Source organism: Camelus dromedarius, chromosome 17 (assembly GCF_036321535.1).
Source record: "Camelus dromedarius isolate mCamDro1 chromosome 17, mCamDro1.pat, whole genome shotgun sequence".
Lineage (NCBI taxonomy): Eukaryota > Metazoa > Chordata > Mammalia > Artiodactyla > Camelidae > Camelus > Camelus dromedarius.
This window is the reverse complement of record NC_087452.1, coordinates 30,985,052-30,993,157: the sequence shown is the minus strand read 5'-3', so window position 1 is coordinate 30,993,157 and position 8,106 is coordinate 30,985,052.

The following is an 8,106-nucleotide window of genomic DNA, read 5'->3' as shown; positions in this document are numbered from 1 at the left end:
GAGGTTCATCAGACTCATCACAGGAACTGCTTGGTTATAAATTAGATAATTCATATGAAAACTTGTGGAAGTCTCTGGGAAGTCAATACTCTTACAAATATTTGTGATTGCTGTTATTTATCATTCTCCAAGTGAGTCAGTCCTACTCATCAACCCAGGCAGTACTAACATTAGCAGACAGGGTCAGCTTGCAGATGATCCATTATTGGTGCCTCCATTTTTCTTTTTCTTTGCGTCATTCTCCCCAGTCATGCCCCCCTCCCACTCCACCTCCACCTTTCAGCCATTTCTCCTATGTGACAAGGTCAGCCACCGTTACAACAACTCCAGTCCATCCAGGACTCTCTAGAGGCCAGATCTACATTTTTTTCTGTGCAGGAATATCTCTACCATTTCTTTGAAATAATTAGCTTTGCAGCTATGGAATTTTGGGCAGTCATTTGGAATTCTGTTTGACTTTTACCTGGTCCATGTTTCCTCCTATGTGATCACACTGCTGAGGTTTACTGACAGAATGTGCAGCAGAAAATTTATTCCATCAAGATGGATTTTCTTGGGATAATGTTAAAATAATTCTTAATTTCTCCTTACTCTCAGACAAGAACCTACATTTAAAGTTAAAAACCACATCAAAGCTGTCAATATTTGTTGTCTTATTAAGCAGATTGAATTTTAATTTTTGCATTTCATGTTCTCTGCATATATGATAAAGATCTATCAAATTCATGTTAAAAATTTCAAAGATTCAGTAGACTCTTATTTCTGCATTAAATTTTAAAGTGTCTAATATATAAAAATATGAATTCATAGTACCTCTAGAAAACTGACAGGAAACAAGCCTTAAGAAGGTTCCAAAACAATCTGTGATGTTCCTCAATCTACAGAAGTTCAAGTGTGTCATGTCTGCAGAAAGATTACACTTTTCCTTCCCTTTCTGTTGTTTCTGTCCAAATAATCTGCCCTTTGTCTCTGTTGTGTTCCTTATTATCTGTATCTGTGAGATACTTCAGGTTACAGTCTCATGGCTGACCATGCTATATATGAGAAAAGCAACTGGATTGTCAGTTATGCCTTTTTTGTTGTTGTTAACCAACTTTTGCATGAAGCATTAAAAATTCAAGTGCATATAGCCTTACTCTCCCAGAGGCAACATGGCTCAACTCTTGCTCATTGCTATGGCTCTGGGATTATTTTTCACTTCTGGCATCTGGATGTTTTCCTTTCTTGCTTTATAGATGCTCTAATTGTTTTTAATTTATTTAAAGTAGATTAGTCAGCATTACTATGTGTTCAAAGTAAGAGCAAGAGCTTCTGCTCTATTAAGTGTGTTCTGTAGCCCAGAAGTCTGGCTCCTCTATTCCCTCAGTCTGCTTCTTTTTGAGTGTCTACCTACTCAATAGCCATTGGCCCAGTGAGCAGATATTTTATGCTAGACCGCATCATATGTTAGCAGCTGGTTTATGGATTTGTGGCTTTGGGGCCAGTCTAAATTACTGAAGTTATGCTTCTCTGTCTTCCAACTGCATGAGCTCACACAGCACAGAAGCGTACCAGCCAAGAGTACCTTATCCTTAGCGATGTGCAGAAAACTATCCTGACCCCTTATCTCCCATCTGGCCTGTGAATTTCCAGGTGTTATGTTCTCGTGGCCACCTCTAGGTTGTTCCTTTGAACTCTAGATTTGACTCAGTTCTTGCCTCCTTTCAGATGTTCTCTCTCTCCTTGATGCTTGCCTAGACATGGCGCACAACACTTTTTCTTTGCACGTCCCCAAATGCCATATGCAAAAAGCATTGTGTATCACAGATTTAGAATTACATGGCAGTTTTTAAAACTAGTTTTCAGAGACTGCTGTCCTTCATTGCCATTCCTCCCTGGGGGTTCCCTCTCTCCCATCACATTGCTAGCGCTGCTCCTAGCCCTCTCTGCCACTTCTCTTTTCTTACTTCTCCACCTACTCTCATCCCTAAGTTTCTCTTTATTTTCTGGGCAGAAGAGTCTAGCTATCTCTTGGCTTCCTAGTTTTCTTCCATCTCATGAATGAGGCCTCACTTTTGGGAACCTAAATCAATGTATATTGCTACATAAAAGTTATGGTTCTGGAGAGAATTGTACCAATTCCACTGGGTTAGAAGAGATTACACCCAGAAGTATTTTTAAGTGGCTGTGTTCAATTTTTTCCTGTACCACTCAGTACGGCATCCAGAAGTTGACTATGATCATGTTGGAATTTTGCTAGCAATTGATCTTGTCTTAGTTGAGTCTCTTTTTTTGATTCTAAGTAAAGTAATATTGAAGGTCTTGGTTTTACCTAAATAGCGCTCTGAAAACACTAGATTGACTCCATAGAGTCATTGCTTTTTATTATAGACACTGTCTCTGTGTTGACATTTCTGCCTATAACTTAATCACTTCTTATGTAATTGAGAGGTGATATCTTGATTCAATAACACAAATTTATTAAAATTGATTTGGGCTGCTAGTTCTGGAACAAGATGCGGGACAGTGTAGGGGTGGGGGGTTAAATGCACGTTTCTGATTCTTTCCTCCAAATACAACTAAACGCACTTGGAGTTATTGAACAGACAATGATAACAAGACTCTGAGAGCTAGAAAGAAGAAGCAGACTGGTAGGAAACCTTACGACATGAGGAAGGACAACATGATGAGTTCCTGGGGTTTTCATTTTATTCCCTATATACTCCTGGCCTGGGTGCCACAGGGGCCTGCAATCTGGAACCACCAACAAGGTTAGACAAAAGAAATCAAAAAAAGCCTGCCCTCTCTGGCCAAAGGTCCAGGAAAGGGGAAGCCCAACAGAGACCCAATGGGGAGTCACAATCTCTGTTTTACATCTCGGACCAGTAGGCAGTCTAATCTGTTGGCAACAATGCCAGTAGCAAAATCCCCAGCCATTCTAGACACTGTTCCACAAGCAGGGCACTGGAGGCAGTCTGATCTAAGCACAGCAGCACAGCAGCACAGCAGTGAAGTGTCTCCCTGCCCTCTACCCAGCAGCATAAGACGACCCAAACCCAGTTGTTTCTGCTCCAGCTCCTCCCCCAGAAGATCATCCAGTGACAGAAGTGGCTGAAGGAAGTGCCTTCTGCCCCTGCACACGGCACCAGAAGGAATAGAGCAGGAACCCTAGCAGCTCCAGAAGAAACAAGAAAACCAGAATAGCATTGTAAGGGCTCTCAAAACTGAATTGTCATTGGATCTAAAGCCCACAAAGTAGGCTAGCACTTATAGGCTAAACCTAAACAGAGTGACAGTCTGCTTAAAGAGAAACTTAAAAAAAAAAAAAAAAAGCTTTGAATAGGATCAAGAATATCAACACTATAACCAAATTGTCCAGTGATTAAAGAAATCACTCATCATACTAAGAATTAGGAAAACCACAATTTGAATGAGAAGAGACAACCGATGCCAATACTGAGACAAATCAGATGCTGGAATTTATTATAAGCATTTTAAAGCAGCTGTCATAAAAATGCTTCAGCAATCAATTACAAATTCTCTTGAAACAAGTGAGAAAGTAAAAAAATGTCAACAAAGAGATAAAAGTTATAAAAATAACCAAATGGAAATAGTAGAATTGAAAAATGTGATAATTGAAATTAAAAACTCACTGGATATTCTCGATAGTGGAGTGGAGCAAACAGAGGACAGAATCAGTGAACTTGAAGACAGAGCTATAGAATTTACTTAATCTGAACAACAGAGAGAAAATGGACTGAAAAGAAATGAACAGAGCCTCAGAGATCTGTGGGACACTAACAAAAGAACTAACATTTGCATCATCACAATCCCAGAAGGGGAGGAGGAACTCAGTAGTGTTAGAAGAGTATTTGAAAGAAAATGGCTGTAAATGTCCTAAATTTGGTAGGAGACTTAAACTTTCATATTCAAAAAGTGAGTGAACTTGAATAGGATAAATAAAAAAGTCCACACCAACGTCTGAAATCTACCAAATTCTGAAAAAGAAAAAGAAAAAAAAATTATAACAGCCAGAGAGAACACACTACCTATAAAATGACACTAATTTAAATAATAGCAGGTTTCTTATCTGAGACCTTGGGGTACAGGGTGAAGTGGCACATTTTTCAAGTGCTGAGGGAAAAGAATTGCCAACCCTAAATCCTATACTCAGATAGATTATTCTTCAGAAAATGAAGGGAAATGATGACCTTCTCAAAGGAAAACTTGAAGAATTTGTTGCTAGCAGAACTGCCTTTAAAGAATGGATAAAGAAAGCTCTACAAACACAACAAATGATAACAGAAGACCTTCAGAAAGGATAGAAAAACAGTAGAACGGGTAAAAATAGATATAAAGATAATAGAATATGCTATAACATCATCTGATATGGTGCTTGATATACGTAGAGGAAATACTTAGTATTTGAAAATGCGGAGAGTAAAGCCATCTAATGGAAGTAAGTTTTCTACACTTCTCTTAACTTGAAAATATCAACACTAAGATGCTGTGATGTTTATATATATATATATATATATTACTAAAAACATTATAAACAAAAATGTACCCAAAAGAATTGAATATATGCCCCAAAGAATTCAAAACAGGGATTGAACAGATGTTTGTACACTGATGTTCACAGCATTATCCACAATAGCCAAAGGGTGGGAACAACCCAAGTGTCTATCAGTGGTTGAATGGATAAACAGAATGTGGTATATACACACAGGGGAATATTATTCAGCCTTAAAAAGGAAAGAAATTCTGACATGTGCTACAACATGGAGGACACTATGCTAAGTGAAATGTCAGATACAAAAGAGCACGTACTGTATGATTCTACTTAAATGTGGTAACTAGAAAGTAAAATTCATAAAGGCAGAAAGTAGAGCAGTGCTACCAGAGGCTGGGGGAGGAGGGAATTGGGAGTTATTGCTTAATGGGTATAGAGTTTTCTCTTTGGAGTGTTGAAAATTTTCTGGAAATAGATAGTGGTGATGGTTGCACAAGACTGTGAATATAGCTAATGCTACTGAACTGTACCCTTAAAATGATTACAATGGCAAATTCAGTATTTTATATATACAGATATATGACATAGATGATAAATATTATATGTATATACTTTACCACAATAAAAAGAATGTAATTACAATATGCAGCTCCTGTAGCCCACTGGTGAAGGCTGGTAAGGGGGAAGAAACATGTAAGTTATTACTATCCTTTACTGGCCTGGAGTAGAGGATCTTTGCTCCAGGTAGGTCTCATGGGTAGCCTGTGTTTAGTGGAATCTTAAGCAATTAAGACAAGGGATAGTATTTTAGAAAAGCTACTTTCTCAACTGTCAGGTATGAGGATCTTTAAGTAGAATGTCAGTTCTCACCCACAAAGTTGGCTGATCTTGGTGTAAACAGGTGAGTGAGGCGAGCTTTGCCTCACTTATTTTCCCTCCTGTGATTTTCAAGTACAAATCTGATTACCAGCTGCAGAGTGATAAAGCAGATGTGCTGATCTAGAGAAGAAAGAGCTCAGTGTTCACAGCCAGGGCTACTGGAAAAGCTCATGTTGGCCTGATCTGACTCCACTCCCTTTGTGTTCCCACATCGATTAAGTCTCCATCCTTGAGCCACCTGGCATCTCAGTAAAGTGGAATGCTCAGACTCCACTTCACCATGGGATCGGTGTGTCACACTCTCAGTGACCTAACGCATGAGCTGCGTTCCTTTACCAAGACCCAGATTCCCAGGGCCCCTTAGGTTGCACAAATAAGGCTGTTTTGATGGCCCATTGACTGAGTTATCTTTGAAGTTTGGCTGTTGAAAGATTAATTTGGCCTTAGCCTATAAAAAAAAAAAAGAGAACATTAATATAACTTGTGAAGCATTAAATATATGATTTTCAAGAACCAGATCCTTTATATAAACATTTGCTGCACACTTTGCATGTGTTTACGTTGAATTATTAAATGTGTCAGTTAAGTTCCTAGACATTACTATGGTTTAAATTTATCTGGGTGTGTTGAATCCCATGCAGTTTGTATCCAAGGAAGCATCTCATACTGTGTATTGCCAGCTGGGAGATCATTCATTCATTCATTCATTCAGCATTAGTCAGTTAGTATATTCAAGGTTCTCTGCTGTGCCTTGGGTCCAGATCTAAAAGCACTCTCCCTATCATCTTTACTGCCATCAATACGACAGAAGCAGGGGACTTCCCTGGGAGGCCTTGCAGGATGCCTCACCCTGCACAAAAGCCGCTGTTCCCTAGCAAAGCTAGAGTTGCTTTAATGACTTCCCAGGAATTCAGAGAACAAGGTCACTGGGTCTTAGTGTTTGGTATATGATTTTCTCTTTCTTTTGATCACATCAATAAAGATGTGATTTCTTTTTTTTTCCCATTTTTAAAAAAAACTGAAGTATAGTTGATTTACAATATTGTATTAGTTTCAGATGTACTGCAAAGTGATTCAATTGTATGTGTATTTCAGATTCTTTTCCATTATAGGTTATTACAAAATGTTGAGCATAGTTCCCTATGCTATACAGTAAATCCTTGTTGCTTATCTATTTTATATATGGGGGTATGTATCTGTTAATCCCATGTTCTTAATTTATCCCTCACATGCCTTTTCCTCTTGGTAACCAGAGTTTGTTTTCTATGTCTGTGAGTCTGTTTCTGTTTTATAAAAAAATTCATTTGTACCATTTTTTTAGATTCCACAAATAAGTGATATCATATGATATTTGTCTTTGCCTGACTGCACTTATGATAATCTCTAGGTCCATCCATGTTGCACACACACAATGAAATACTACACGGCCATAAAAAAGAATGAAATAATGCCATTTGCAGCAACATGGATATCACTTATTTGTGGAATCTAAAAAAATGGTACAAATGAATTTTTTTACAAAACAGAAACAGTCTCACAGACATAGAAAACAAACTTCTGGTTACCAAGAGGAAATATATATATATTACACACACACACTACATCTTCTTTATCTGTTCATCTGTTGACGGACATTTAGGTTGCTTTCATGTCTTGGCTATTGTAAATATTTCTGCTATGAATATTGGGGTGCATATATCTTTTCAAATTAGAGTTTTTATCTTTTCTGGATATATACCCTAGAGTGGGATTTCTGGATCATATGGTAACTGTATTTTTAGTTTTTTAAGGAACCTCCATGCTGTTCTCCATAGTAGCTGCACCAATTTACATTCCCATGAACAGTGTAGGAGGATTCCCAATAAAGGATTTTCTTAATTTTCCATGTCACCAGGCATTTTCTCCTAAACACCTCTTGAAAACAGACAGGCTTTATCTCCCCTATAAGGTGGAACTTGAAATATAGATATGAATTGGCCAGCTTGAATCAAGTAGCAAGTCATCAACAGAATTGGGGCTCCCAGGTTCTAGGAAAGGGAGGCTCATCTCATTCACTCTTCAAGGTCCTGACAGTCTCCTCTCCTTTGAGAAGGCTTCTTCATGTTCCCAATCACTCCTGATCTCTCCACCTCTTCCCTATGGAACCCAGCCTTCAAGGTCTCAAGTCACACAGTTTTGTACTGTGTCTCATTTCCACAACTGAATTGTAGGCTTCTTTTCTCTCAAGCAGAGTGTAGCACAATGTGCTAAGATACAACACTTTTATAACTTTTTATCTTCTCCACTTTCCCTTGCAAAATGTATCTGTGCTTTTCTATGTCTCATAGAGTAAGAAAGAGTGATATTCTGACACATTTGGTCTATATTACAGTTATGATTGGCTATTCTTGGGACAGTCTCTTACTTGTGTCTTCTAATTGAAAGGAACTATTTTCCTTTTGTAGGGGCTTTGAAACACCTAAAGGAAAGGCAGAGAATTAAGGTCCAGCTAGAAAACATGGTTTTCTGTCTTTTGAAATAATTATTATAAATATTTGACATATACCTAAATGTGTGTATATGTATATATATATATGCATGTATACACACAAACCTACATGAAAGTCATGAAGGTTAATAGTAAAATGAATATCAGTGAAACTGATACTCAACTAAATAATAAAAGATGACCAATACTTTTGAAACTACCTTTGCATTTCTCCTTAACTTTATTTCTCTGCTTTCCCAACCCTGCC